The sequence below is a fragment of the Oncorhynchus clarkii genome, chromosome 22, assembly GCF_045791955.1.
Source record: "Oncorhynchus clarkii lewisi isolate Uvic-CL-2024 chromosome 22, UVic_Ocla_1.0, whole genome shotgun sequence".
Lineage (NCBI taxonomy): Eukaryota > Metazoa > Chordata > Actinopteri > Salmoniformes > Salmonidae > Oncorhynchus > Oncorhynchus clarkii.
The window spans coordinates 36,673,576-36,688,409 of NC_092168.1; the positions used below are offsets into that span (position 1 = coordinate 36,673,576).

Consider the following 14,834-nt stretch of genomic DNA (forward strand, 5'->3'; position numbering starts at 1 on the left):
TGTCTTCATCAAACAACACCTTTTCACGACGCATCAGTGACATGGCAGGATATGTTTTAAAACAATTACTGCTTTGCATACAAGCCAGTGAATGATATGCATTACAGCTGGATGAGTCAGCAGAAGTGGCAGGCCTGGCACAGCTCTTGGTATATGTTCCTTACGTTTATGAGGGGTCAAATAAGGAAGACATCCTCTTCTACAAACCATTGGAAAATAGGACAACATGAGAGGATATTTTTTAACTCCTGGACAGCTTTGTGACATCAATTGGACTTGATCAAGATGTGTTGGTGTCTGTACTGATGGGGCAAAAGCCATGACAGGAAGACATAGTGGAGTGGTAACTTGCGTGCAAGCAGTTGCTCCCGACGCCAAACATTTTCTTGCCACTGTATATTCAACACCTTATGGAACAGCAGGGACAGTGAAACAACACAAACATTGGCACACACACACACACACACACACACACACACACACACACACACACACACACACACACACACGCACACACACGCACGCACACGCATTATATATACACATAGATTTAGTACTATAGATATGTGGTAGTGGTGGAATAGGGGCCTGAGGGCACACAGTGTGTTGTGAAATCTGTGAATGTATTGTAAAGTTTTTTTTAAAAATTGAATAAACTGTCTTAACCTTGCTGGACCCCAGGAAGAGTAGCTGCTGCTTTGGCAGGGGATCTATTAGGGGATTTAGTATGGGGATCCATAATAAATACAAATACAATGTGCGTGACAAAATTGAGGCTATGATTAAGAAGTTGGAGCTCTTTTCTGTCTGCCTTAATTAACAAGGACAACACACAGGTCTTTCCATCATTGTATGATTTTTATGTGTGCAAATTAACTCAAGCTTACGGACAATGTCAAATGTGATATAGTGAAGCACCTGAGTGAGTTGGTGCACAATTACGCAGGTACTTTCCTGAAACGGATGACACAAACAACTGGATTTGTTTTCCTTTCATGCCCTGCCTCCAGTCCACTTACTGATATCTGAACAAGAGAGCCTCATCTAAATTGCAAGAAGCGGATCTGTGAAAATTTAATTTAATCAGAAGCCACTGCCAGATTTCTGGATAGGGCTGCGTTCAGAGTTTCTTGTCTTGGCAAATCGCGCTGTTAAGACACTGATGACCTTTTCAACCACATACCTACCTATGTGAGAGTGGATTCTCGGCCATCACTAGCATGAAAACTAAAAATGTAGGCACAGAATATGTGTGGAAAATGATTTAAGACTGAGACTCGCTCCAATACAACACAACACAGTTATGTGCATCCTTTCAAGCACACCCTTCTCATTAACCTGTGCTGAGTTATTCACCATTTCTGATGAACAAATACGTTGTTATGTGTGATGGCTAAATAAAGAGCAAAATTATTGATTATGATTATATTATTATTTATGCCCTGGTCCTATAAGAGCTCTTTGTCACTTCCCATGTCACACATTCATTCATATGTATAATAAATGTATGGCAGGCTTACAATATTGGAAAAAACAACATTTGAGAGTGCGCTGACCCTGGTGCTAGAGGGGTTACGCAGCTGGAGGTTGAATGTTTGAAGGGGTACGGGACTATAAAAAGTTTTGGAACCACTATGTTAGAGCAACAGTTCTCAACCCTGGTCCTGGGGATGCAAAGGGGAGCACATTTTAGTTTTTGCCCTAGCAACTACACACCTGATTCAAATCATAATCTCATCATTAGGCTTTGACGATTTGAATCAGGTGTGTAGTTGCTAGGGCAAAAATATGCACCCCTTTTGGGTCCCCAGGACCGAGAACCATTGTGTTAGAGAAAATACTTTAAAGTAATTGCACAGGGGTCTTTAGCCATGGTAGTTGATTAGATAAAGCATTGTATAGTGAGTGAGTGACTGATCGCTTGAATTCCCTTACAGATATGTGTGAAAGTGTTCAAGGTCAGTCTGTTCATCGGTCAAGGGCAACAGAATCGTCTCAGTAGGAGAGATGTTCCGCCTCTCCCCAATCATCATTCTCTTCCCCAAGTCCACCTGGCCCTACCTCCCTTTCTGGAAACAGTTTGTGGCTGTCTGGGATCACCTCTTCAAAGTTGGTGAGTGAATGAATTAAATAATGAGTGAGTGTGTGAGTGAGTGAGTAAATGAGTGAGTGAGGGAGTGAGAGAACAAGTGAGTGAATGAGAGGGCGAGTGAGTTAACGAGTGAGTGAGTCAATGAGTGAATGACTGAATAAGTGAGACATTTGTATGGCATCACATGCTCTATCATGTACACTTAGAAAAAAGTGTTCCAAAATGGTTCTTCGGCTGTCGCCATAGGAGAACCCTTTTTGGTTCCAGGTAGAACCATTTTAGGTTCCAAGTAGAACCCTTTTGGGTTCCATTTAAAAACCCTTTTAGGTTTTTAAATGGAACCCAAAAGGGTTCTACTTGGAACCTAAAATGATTATTCTAAGGGTACAGCCGAAGAACCGTTTTAGGTTCTAGATAGTTCCTTTTTTCAAAGAGTATAATAAAGATTGAAAAGGTAGACTGCACAATAACATTTCACATAACATTACACATTATCACATACCCATGAACTCAAGTAACCTCTACTGCAAACTTGTGAATGAGGAGGATGTAGGATTTTTTTGAGGGCACTCACGCTCTCACTCGTTTCACATATGAAAATGATGCAATGTGTTTAAGTTGTTGATGATATGTTATGTGACATCATGTTTCTCATGTGCATGAGACTCAAAATTGAGCTCAGGTGCATCCTGTTTCCATTGATCCTCCTTGATGTTTCTACAACTTGATTGGAGTCTACCTGTGGTAAATTGAATTGATTGGACATGATTTGGAAAGGCACACACCTGTCTATATAAGGTCCCACAGTTGAAAGTGCATGTCAGTGCAAAAACCAAGCCATGAGGTTGAAGGAATTTTCCACAGAGCTCCTAGACTGGGTTGTTTTGAGGCACAGATCTGGGGAAGGGTACCAAAACATTGCTGCAGCATTGATTGTCCCCAAGAACACAGTGGCCTCCATCATTCTTAAATGGAAGAAATTTGGAACCACCAAGACTCTTCCTAGAGCTGGCTGCCCGCCAAACTGAGCAATCGGGGGAGTAGGGCCTTGGTCAGGGAGGCAGCTCAAGTGGGGACACTTCAGGCTGAGGTATGAGTTTCACGCACAGGCAGCTGGTGGCACCTTAATTGGGGAGGATGGCTCATAGTACTGGCTGGAATGGAATACATGGAATGGTATCGACGCATCAAACATGTTCGATAACATTCAATTTACTCCATTCCAGCTATTATGAGCCATCCTCCCATCACCAGCCTCCTGTGGTTTCACAGATCCCCATCTGCTACACAAGGAATTGAGAAAAGACCTGAGATTCACCCTAAGCATCTATATTGTGCTGGTTAACCTCTGACCTCTGTCCCCATACAGCGGCGGAGCAGGTGCTTCAGAAGATGGAGGAGATTGAGCAGAAGGTTCATCTGGGCCAGCCGGTGGAGGGAGAGTACCTCACACACCTCCTGGTCAGTGAACAGATGTCTGTCACTGAGATACTGGGGTCCATCGCTGAGCTACTGCTGGCTGGGATCGATACGGTGAGGTGTGTGTTTTATGAAGTGCTGTTTCACAGTAGGGTGTGACAGGGTGGCAACAGTAGTGGAGAAAGGGGTGAAGGCCTGCTGGGGCACATGTTTTTTTTGTTATTTTAGATTGTGAACATTTTCAATATAACCACATTAGCTTCCTACGTCAGACTGTTACAGTAAGCACCATAACAGTATCGGTACCATTGTCTCTCATTGGTGCCTGCCTCCCTAATCAGACCATAAAAATAGAATTACCTCGCAATTAACATAATACTAATATTATTAGCCTACAACCTATTCCTATTGTAATTGTATTTCTATGCTACAGACATCCAACACCATCTCGTGGTCTCTGTACCACATGGCCCTGGAGCCAGAGATCTAGGAGAAGCTGTACCAGGAAGTGATCAGTGTCTGCCCAGGGGACAAGGTGCCTACTAGTGATGACATCATTAGAATGCCCTGGCTCAAGGCTGTTGTCAGGGAGACACTACAGTAAGTTGTCAGTCATCTGTCATTCTGTAAATTCACTCATTATAAAATTCATAATGGGTTATTAAAGTTATTATATTCATAATGAGTTATGTATTGTGACGTGCAGTGTACGTCAATGTGCCTATAATTTATTCTTAATTAGTCAAATGGCGCCAATCCTTTCCTCTCTACCCCTCGTGACTCTTCTATACTCTCTCCAGGATGTACCCAGGAGTACCAGGAAACACACGCATCAATGTGGAAAATGACATAGTTGTGGGGGAGCACCTCTAACCCAAAAATGTGACTTACACTTCTACCATCTTGTACTGTTGGAAATGTTTTCTATTGGTAAAATAAAGTACTTCTATTTTCATCCTGTGTGTGGAGATACAATCACACTTGTATATCCAGAGATATATATTACCTTTCGCCCTTAACTTCAGTATTTTAATTCATTAAAATCCAAGGTAGACTTTTGGTTTGTTGATATTGCTCACACCAAACAGTATACCACTGATCAGAGTTAGAGCAGATGTATTTGTCTGTTCTCCCTCTCCTGTCCTTTCCCTCTATCTCAATTCAAGGGGCTTCATCTCTCTCCTCCTTCCTTTCCATCCCAGACTTGTTCCACCTGTGTCACTATGTTGTGTCCTATGACCAGGCAGGGTTCCCGGAGCCCCAAGTCTTCCTGCCTGAACGCTGGCTCCGTGTGGGCTGGGGAAAGACAAGAACCAGCACCCCTTCGGCTCAGTGCCCATTGGTTTCGGGGTCCGGGCCTGCCTGGGCAGGAAGTTGGCCGAGCTGGAAATGTTCCTCATCCTCTCCAGGGTAAGACATCCAGGCCTGCTCTGTAGTTGTATAGTACCCCTACTGTTATGCGGAGCAGCACAGGGGAACCCAAGAACAGACTCAAACCAGGAAACAGGGATGAATGAACCAATATATTTATTGTAACGCAGGGAGAGATGAAGTGCAGATCCAGGGACGCTTGGATGAGTTGTAGGAAACCAGATGTGGAGGCTGAGGTTGGAGTGAGCTGGGTTGGGACAGGGTAAACGGGTCTGGAGGGGAATCCAAGGGAGTGATGATCAGTTGAATCCAGAACAGGGTAGCAGGGTGGTGAAATGTGGAACAGGAACCAGAGTCAGAGTGGCAAAACTGCAGTGAGAGGAGAAACAGCATCAGGCAAGGAAATAGGCACAGCAGGATACAGGATCTTAAATGACGACGAATAGCTAGACGCATGACTGACCGAACAGAGATTATGATCTGGCAGAGTGGAAGTGGCGGAACTGATTATTTGTAGAGGTCTTGATTATGGAAGGGGTTGCAGCTGGTGGGGAACTGCTGACTCCAGCACAACTGTCTCCAACCTCACACACCGAGAAGGAGAGGGAGAGAACTGGGGGAAATGGCTGCAGGTCAAGGAGACGCTGGATGTCCACTAGGGGGTGCAGCAGGAGCAGATGTGACACCTACAGCATATGCCCTTCATTCAACAGTTTTATGTAGAACTGTGATAGTAGCTTGGGATTCAGACCACATGCTTTTCTGCGTCTGGAAATGATCAGGCAACTGTGATAGTGCAAGAGACAATACAGCATCCTCTGTCTTTTATACATTTCCTTCAGTGACTTTCACATTTCATTTGCCAGTGCCTCTAGAGGGCAGATGGGTTAAAGCTACATTAGGTTATACATGTTTAACCTACTTTTTAGCTGCAGCCTCAAGACATTGAGTTAGTTATAATTGTTGATCTAGTCTGTAGTAACCCTCTAATATAATCAGGTTCAGCTGGTTGTGGACCCTCCCCTCTAGAAACCTCTTTCTCAAAGCTCTGGGCATGTTATACACGCTATGTACCTACTTCTCGCACTCCCCATCCGTTTACCTTTCTCACTTTATTCACTCTCTTCTGAACCATGTTGCTGTAGCCGATCTCTGCCTCATATTTCTGAACAGTTGATAAACCCTGTAGCGATTTGAATGACATCCCCAAAAATATTTATTGAAGGTTATACAACCTTCTGTCTGTTGTAACGGTTATTGCAGTTGCACAACCAGGACAGTCCCTACACATTGCATAGGAGCAAAAACAATTAGCGTTTTGTGTGATGTACACATCTTTATAGTTGCTGTCATATTGTAGCCACTAGTCAGAGTTCCTGTACAAATGATGTAACTAGTACCGCATGAGTAGGCTACCTAACTGTTCCACCTCTGGGCAGCCGAACGTTCTAGGTAGCTCTAGCATCCGGACAGGTAACCAGAGTCTGGACGAGTTCATTTTGCAGTGGGCTGCACTATTATTCATTATGTGGTTTGTCAACTACTGCCTACTAGTTGTGATAATATTCATTGTTATGTTGCGCGAGGAGTTGCTGAAAAAAAGAACTAGCTAATGTTTGCAATGATAATGAGGAAATAATTGCTATTTTGACTGCCTGTATGTCTTGCTTGTGTTTATGTTTGCCTAAATATACTGTTACAACAGACAAAGTACAAACATGTTGAGCATGTCTTTTGTTTAGAACACGATAGCTGAATATCTTTGCATTGACCCCTCCCATTTTTACGCTGCTGCTTCTCTGTTTATCTATGACTAGTCGATTTCCCTCTACCTACATTTACAGTACCAGTCAAAAGTTGGGATTCCTACACGTTGGAGAATCATAGTTTTGATGTCTTCACTATGAAAAAACACATGGAATCATGTAGTTACCAAAAGTGTTAAACAAATCAAAATATATTTGAGATTCTTTAAAGTAGCCACCCTTTGACAGCTTTGCACACTCTTGGCATTCTCTCAACCAGCTTCAGGTGTGCCTTGTTAAAAGTTAATTTGTGTAATTTCGTTCCTCCTTAATGCGTTTGAGCCAATCAGTTTCACCTGTCCCTGTGATTGTCTCCACCCCCTCCAGGTGTCTCTTATTTTCCCTGCTGTATTTATTTGTGCTCCCTGTCTCTCTGTGCCAGTTCGTCTCATCAAGTCAACCAGCGTGTTTTTCCCCGTGCTCCTGCTTTTTATTTTCTCTCTTTTGCTAGTCCTCCGGTTTTGACCCTTGCCTGCCCTGACTCTGAACCCGCCTGCCAGACCATACTGCCTGCCCTGACCTCGTGCCTGCCTGCCACTCTGTACCTCCTGGACTCTGACCTTGTTATGATCTTTTTGCCTGGCCGCAATCATTCTCTTGCTTGCCCCTTGGATACTAATAAATATCAGAGTCTCGAACCATCTGCATCTGGGTCTCGCCCTGTGCCCTTATACAATCAGTTGTGTTGTGACAAGGTACGGGTGGTATACAGAAAATGGCCCTATTTGGTAAAATAGGTCCATATTTTGGTAACAGCTCAAATAAGCAAAGCGAAACGACAGTCAATCATTATTTTAAGACATGACAAGGACTATGATGAAACTGGCTCTCATGAGGACAGGAAAGGACGACCCCCTGTTTCCTCTGCTGCAGAGAAAAAGTTCATTAGAGTTACCAGCCTCAGAAATTGCAGCCCAAATAAATGCATCACAGAGTTCAAGTAACAGACACATCTCAACATCAACTGTTCAGAGGAGACTGCGTGACTCAGGCCTTCATGGTCGAATTGATGGTCCAAATTTTTGGTTCCAACCGCTGTGTCTTTGTGAGACGCAGAGCAGGTGAACTCTGCACGTGTGGTTCCCGCATGGAGGAGGATGTGTGGGGGTGCTTTGTTCGTGACAATTTCAGTGATTTATTTAGAATTCAAGGCACACTTAACCAGCATGGCAAACACTGCATTCTGCTGCGATAGGCCATCCCGTCTGGTTTGGGCTTAGTGGGACTATCATTTGTTTTTCAATAGGACAATGATCCAACACCCCTCCATGCTTTGTAAAAAAATATTTGACCAATAAAAGGGATTAAGTGCTGCTTCAGGTGACCTGGCCTCCACAATCACCCGACCTCAACCAAATTAGGATGGTTTGGGATGAGTTGGACCGCAGGGTGTGGGGAAAAGCAGCCAACAGGTGCCCAGCATATGTGGGAACTCCTTCAAGACTGTTGGAAAAGAATTCCAGGTGAGGCTTGTTGAGTGCCAGGAGTGTGCAAAGCTGTTATCAAGGCAAAGGGTGGCTACTTTGAAGATTTTAAAATATATTTTGATGTGTAACACGTTTTTGGTTACTACATGATTCCATGTATTATTTCATAGTTTTGATGTCTTCACTATTATTCTACAATGTAGAGAAAAAAAAAAAAAGAAAAAAAAAAAGATAAAGATGAATCCTTGAATAAGTAGGTGTGTCCAATTTTTTTGGACTGGTACTGTACATATTACCTCGACTTACCAAATGTGCGAGGGCAAAGGTGTTTTATTAGGATCCACATTAGCTGTTGCAAAACGAGCAGCTATTCCTGGGGTCCACACAACATGAAACATAATACAGAACATCAATAGACAAGATCAGTGTGGTGGAAATTCTAATCAACAGTGAGGAGAGACGAGGTCAATCACCAATCAGGATATTACTTTATTCAAAACGTATTAATAAGGAAAGCATAGAGCAAGTGCTTCTATAATGATGAGGCCGGTCGGCTCAACACTTCCAAGTATTGTGGCGAGTAGCTTTGACATACAAAAATATCTTATAGAAAAGATACGCCCTTTTAGTCTTCATGACAAACAGCAGATGTATGGAATGGGTCACAAGGTGAAACTTGATGTATGAGAAAGGAGTCTCCCGCAGCCAGATAATATTTGCCATGAAGACTGTTCTTATTGTTCAGTCTGGCCCCTAAGATGATGCTCCGACCTCGTTCCTGGTACTTCATAGCACAGAAACACCAATGCATTCTATGGCATAAATCAATTGTCAACTCCAGATACTCCCATCTCAAGTAAAACCCCTTCTTGACCCCTCTCCTGGACAAACTCACTGAGGAGTGAGCCTCTAGGTCATACACTACCCCAGGATAGGTGTAACATCAGAGAGGACATACAGTGGTTCCAGACACTACCCCACACATATTTTCCCAGACCTTATATTTATTCTGTTTTTATTTCACCTTTATTTAACCAGGTAGGCCAGTTGAGAACTAGTTCTTATTTACAACTGCAACCTGGCCAAGATAAAGCAAAGCAGTCGACACAAACAACACAGAGTTACACATTGTCAATGCCAGGAGGTTTGTCATTATTGATCAATAACAATACATTTTCCACCTCTCCCACACTAAACTTTACAAAATTCACTGCTTTTCTTTCATTATTTGTTTTTTTATACATGAATACAATTGCTCACGCTTCGTTGTTGGCATATCCTGCCTAAGTTTGCTCACTTTGCCAATGAAGTAATCATAAAAATAATTAGCAACATCAAATGGTTTTGTATGTTTGTATGTTTTGCATAATTTCATTTAAAGTACTCCATTTTTTTTCGATCATTCTTTCTTTCATTGAATTCGGCTTCATAATACAGTTTCTTCATCTTTTTGTTGAGTTTAGTCACATCATTTCTCAGTTTGCAGTAAGTAAACCAGTCAGATGTGCAGTAAGTAAACCAGTCAGATGTGCAGCCGGATTTATTAGCCACTCCTTTTGCCCCATCTCTTTCAACCATACAGTTTTTCAATTCCTCATCAATCCACAGAGCCTTAACAGTTCTAACAGTCAGTGTCACACTCTGACCATGATTTGCGTTGTTGTTTCTATGTTTTGTTTGGTCAGGGTGTGATAGGAGTGGGCATTCTATGTTGAATGTCTAGTTTGTCTATGTCTAGTTGCATGTTAGCAGTCACGTTTGTTTGTTGTTTTTGTTAGTTTGTTCAGTTTACTTTGTGTTTTTCGTCATCCATTAAAATGATGCCTTCACACCACGCTGCGCTTTGGTCCACTTCTTACAACGATCGTGACAGTCAGTTTCTTAACAGGTGCATGTTTATCAATAATTGGACAAAGCAACTTCATAAATGAATCTAGTGCAGCTTCTGGATACTCCTTATTAATCACATCAGACCAACAAATATTGTTTACATCATCTACATAAGAGTATCAGCAAAATATTTTGTATCTTATACACTATTTTAGGCCCAGCTGTTGGAACTTTGGCTTTCCTGGATATAGCCACTATATTGTGATCACTGCATCCAATGGGTACGAATACAGCTTTAGAACAAAGTTCTACAGTATTAGTAAAGATGTGATCGATACATGTGGATGATCTTGTTCCTGTAGTGTTTGTAAATAGCCTGGCAGGTTGATTAATAACCTGAACCAGATTACAGGCATTGGTTACAGTAAGAAGCTTCTTCTTGAGCGGACAGCTTGATGAAAACCAGTCAATATTCAGGTCCTCAAGAAAGTAGACCTCTGTTTACATCACATACACTATCAAGCATTTCACACATATTATTTACATACTGACTGTTAGCACTTGGTGGCCTTTTATTTTTTATTTTTCCCACCTGTATTTAACCAGGAAGGCCAGTTGAGAACAAGTTCTCATTTACAACTGCGACCTGGCCAAGATAAAGCAAAGCAGTGCGACAAAAACAACAACACAGCGTTACACATGGAATAAGCAAATAAACAGTCAATAACACAATAGAAAAATCTATGAACAGTGTATGCAAATGTAGATAGAATATAGCAACACCCCAAAAGGCAACACCTCCCCCATAAGCATTTCTGCATCTTCTATAGATGTTATATCCTTGTATTGCTACTGGTGTATCATCAAATAAATTATCTAAGTGAGTCTCAGAAATGGCTAATATATGAATGTTATCTGATGTTAGCAAGTTATTGATTTCACAAACCTTATTTCTAAGGATACACATATTAATATGGGCTGTTTTCAGCCCTTTCCTGGGTAGCTTATCAGAGATAGACATCATACTGAAAAGAGCAGACAAAGAAAGAGAAAAAAATATACATTCAGCAGTCCATTAATCAATGTGTGTGTGTCAATTGGGTTGAAGCTATGAACCCATAGGCTTGGCTCTCTCATCCCTTCCAGGCTTCTGGGAGGGAGGGTGGACAATGAGCCTGTCATAGCGGATGTAAGCAATGTCCCCACGCTCTCTGGCAGCTTTCATGGCTGGGATCAGTTCTTTCCTCTTCTGGCGCACAGCTTCAGGATAGTCCTCGTTGAGGAAGATATACGTTCCTCTCAAGATCTTGGAACATATATAGCACATTGACTCTGTACCGGTACCACCTGTGAATAGCCTCATTGATGTTATTTTATTGTTGCTCTTTAATGATTTTTTATTTGATTTTTTATCATATATTTTTTTAAACTTCAGTTTATTTTAGTAAATACTTAACACATATTTTTCTTAAAACTGCATTGTTTGTTAAGGGCTTGTAAGTAAGCATTTCACTGTTGTATTCGGCGCATATGCCAAATAACATTTGATTTGATGTTGCTCAACACCCCTCCTGAAAAAATGACATGAAGTCACGCTTGAGGTACAGTATGGAATGCATAGTTCAAATGTGTCTACCATATCTTTAGTATAGCCTACAATATGAAGATTCCCTCTACATGTCAAGGAGGGGGAAGCAGCAGCTACTTAGAAAATAAAATCCTGCACATGCGCAGAAATCTCCGTATCAACAGCCACGGCAAGTCAGGTTCCAGAAAAATCCGGAACAAATCGTGATTAATCACTGCCATTGATTGTCCCACTAGGAAAGCTCATATTTCTATGTAATTGTACTATTCATGGGTTGTTGTTTTTCTACCTTGTATCTATCCTTTATATCTCTTTTCATTTAACATGTGGAGAGCTGACATTCTATCAGACTAGGACAATAACATAATATAATCAATGTGCTCTCCTCTATCCTCATAGTTGATAAAACACTATGAAATACGCACTGACCCTACCGGAGCCACAGTCAAGCCAATCACAAAAACCCTTCTAGTCCCTGCTACCCCAGTCAACCTGCAGTTTATTGATAGGACAGTCTAGCAGCAGGAGGAACCAATGGCAGTAGAAGGAGTTTCCTTATGAACCACATTAGTATTCACACGGTGTACATCTTTCTGCCACCAAGCACTACTTTACGGATGGTGTACTTTACCTCACTTAACTTTCCCATACCTTAAAAGACAGCGATGAACATTAAGCTAGCCTGCTAGCCCGAGGATAGTACCTTTCAGACGGGGCTAGTAGAAAATGTGCCTGTCTAACCCGACGGCTAGTGAAATCTGGCCTTTTTCAAGTATCGCATGGCACATATTTTGGACCTGGGCTAGTAAATATTGTGGTCTACTAGTCAGGCTGGCCACTGCCCAAAATCCTTAAGTTCCATCCCTGTCATTAACAAGTGATCCACAAATGTGTAACATCATGACCACAACACAGTGAGACCTCAGTGAGACCCTGTTGCTGACCATTTTATGTCATTAGTTTAACATGTATTTGTGTAAATAGGTTTATTTTAACTGCTCCAGATGAGGCTATTTACTCTTTGTCACTAACAAACGCAGTGTCATTTTATTTTATTTTTTAAAGTTATGTGATTTTAACATGCATTTTATATTAAAATGACTAAGCACATACTATTATAGATGATAATTACCTAAAAATATATGTTGTTAATGTTATAAATTCAGTATTGAAAACCAACAGGATTTTCTCCACCAACCATGGCAACTTTAATTATTCAAGCAGTGGATAAAAGTCTTAGGCATACCGAACAGTATTTGATCACAAAATATATTCAGTAAAAGTCCGGTTATTCAAGTTTTCATAGAATAGTTTGATATGACTCCTCCCCATCCCTAGATAATCATTCTTTCTGGCGTGATTTGGAGTTAATTGTGACATAAAATGCCCTTTCCAAGTCAGTATTGTGGATTCAGAGAGGTCATTTAAAGTCATTAGATAATAAGTGTGATAATAAGGAATATCACTATCAGATCTGTTTCCCACTTGGCACAGACGTCAATTCAACATCTATTCCGCGTTGGTTCAACGCCATTTCATTTAAATGACGTGGAAACAGTGTTGATTCAACCAGTGTTTACCCAGTGGGCTGCGTCTTTTAGTTACAGTGGTGGAAAAATTACCCAATTGTCATACTTGAGTAAAAGTAAAGATACCTTAATAAATAAAAAATGACTCAAGTAAAAGTGAAAATCACCCAGTAAAATACTACTTGAGTAAAAGTATTTGGTTTTAAATATACTTAAGTATCAAAAGTAAATGTAATTGCTAAAATATACTTAAGTATCAAAAGTAAGTAAAAGTAAAAGTACAAATCATTTCAAATGTCTTATATTAAGCAAACCAAATGGCACCATTTTCTTGTTTTTTATTTATTTACAGAAAGCCAAGGCACACTTCAACACTCAGACATAATTTACAACCGAAGCATATGTGTTTATTGAGTCTGCCAGATCAGAGGCAGTAGGGATGACCAGGGATGTTCTCTTGATAAGCATGTGAATTGTACCCTTTTCCTGTCCTGCTAAGCATTCAAAATGTAACGAGTACTTTTCGGTGTCAGGAAAAATGTATGAATTAAAAAGTAAATTATTTTATTTTGGAATGAAGTAAAGTAAAAGTTGTCAAAAATATAAATAGTTAAGTACAGATACCCCAATAAACTACTTAAGTAGTACTTTAAAGTATTTTTAATTAAGTACTTTACACACCTGGATAATATAGATGCAGTCATTCAGTTGGCACAAAACTATGTTCAGATAACAACCAATGTTTGAAACTGATAATAACCCCTTTGGAAGTGGTTCCATATTGAACTCGCAGGCCAGATTTTTTTTCATATTACAGGTTTAACTTGGCCTATATGTGCAACTGTGCTAAATGGGTCATATGGTCAGAATTTAATAGGAGTATTGAATTACGTTTTTAAGTGGCATAGTGCCATAGTGAATTAGATTCATAGTTTAACTCACATGTTAGTATGAGTCATGTATTACTCTAGAAAACACATACAGCTTTTAGTGACTCTCTCTCTCTCTCTCTCTCTCTCTCTCTCATTAACTATTTCATTCAGAACACACGTTCCACAACAACCCAGATGAATTATGTAGTCCGTGTCTCTACTGCCTGTGGTGCCCATGCATAGGAGATGGGCTCTGGCGCCAGGGTGGAACTCCACAACACATGAAAGGATAATGTGCACATGCTAAACATTCATTTATTTACAATAGGAGACTATTGACCATGACAAATACAACCCATTGGCATGGCAGGGGTTTAGTTGGGAAATAGTTGTATGCTAATATTACTGTATAGACTACTGAGTTTTACAATGCATTTGGATTTTTAGAGGGCTCATTGTCTTCCAGATGTTGGAAATCGGGAAATTAAAGAAGAAATTAATGATAACTTTTTTTGTAGGAATGGTTGTTTTTGAGTCACTTCAACAACAGTAAGACAGTGAGAAACAATGCACTTTTTGAACAACTCCAGAAATGCATAACTTGTCCCAATTATAAGTACCAGAAAGCATGGAAATTGTCCACTTCATAAAGTACTCTACTCTGCATCAGCAAACACGTACAGTTATGATCACTTCAGGCTAATTTCAACAGTCACTCCACGCCCAGGCTTACGGGTTAAAAAACCCAAACAATAACTCTATTGTGAATCCAAAGAGTCTGGTTCACAGGCGGGTTCCCATACTCAACTGCTCTCTGTAAAGTAAGATCCACTATTCAATTGACTTCGTGACAGGATCAGATCTGCACTAAAAAGTCCTTGAAGATTAAGTAAAAAATTCA

General features: G+C 40.8%; 1 pseudogene; it reads left to right on the forward strand.

The window, feature by feature from the left end:
- The first annotated feature begins 1,995 nt into the window (after positions 1-1,995).
- Positions 1,996-12,051, forward strand: LOC139380121 (sterol 26-hydroxylase, mitochondrial-like; annotated as a pseudogene).
- Positions 12,052-14,834: the final 2,783 nt, after the last annotated feature.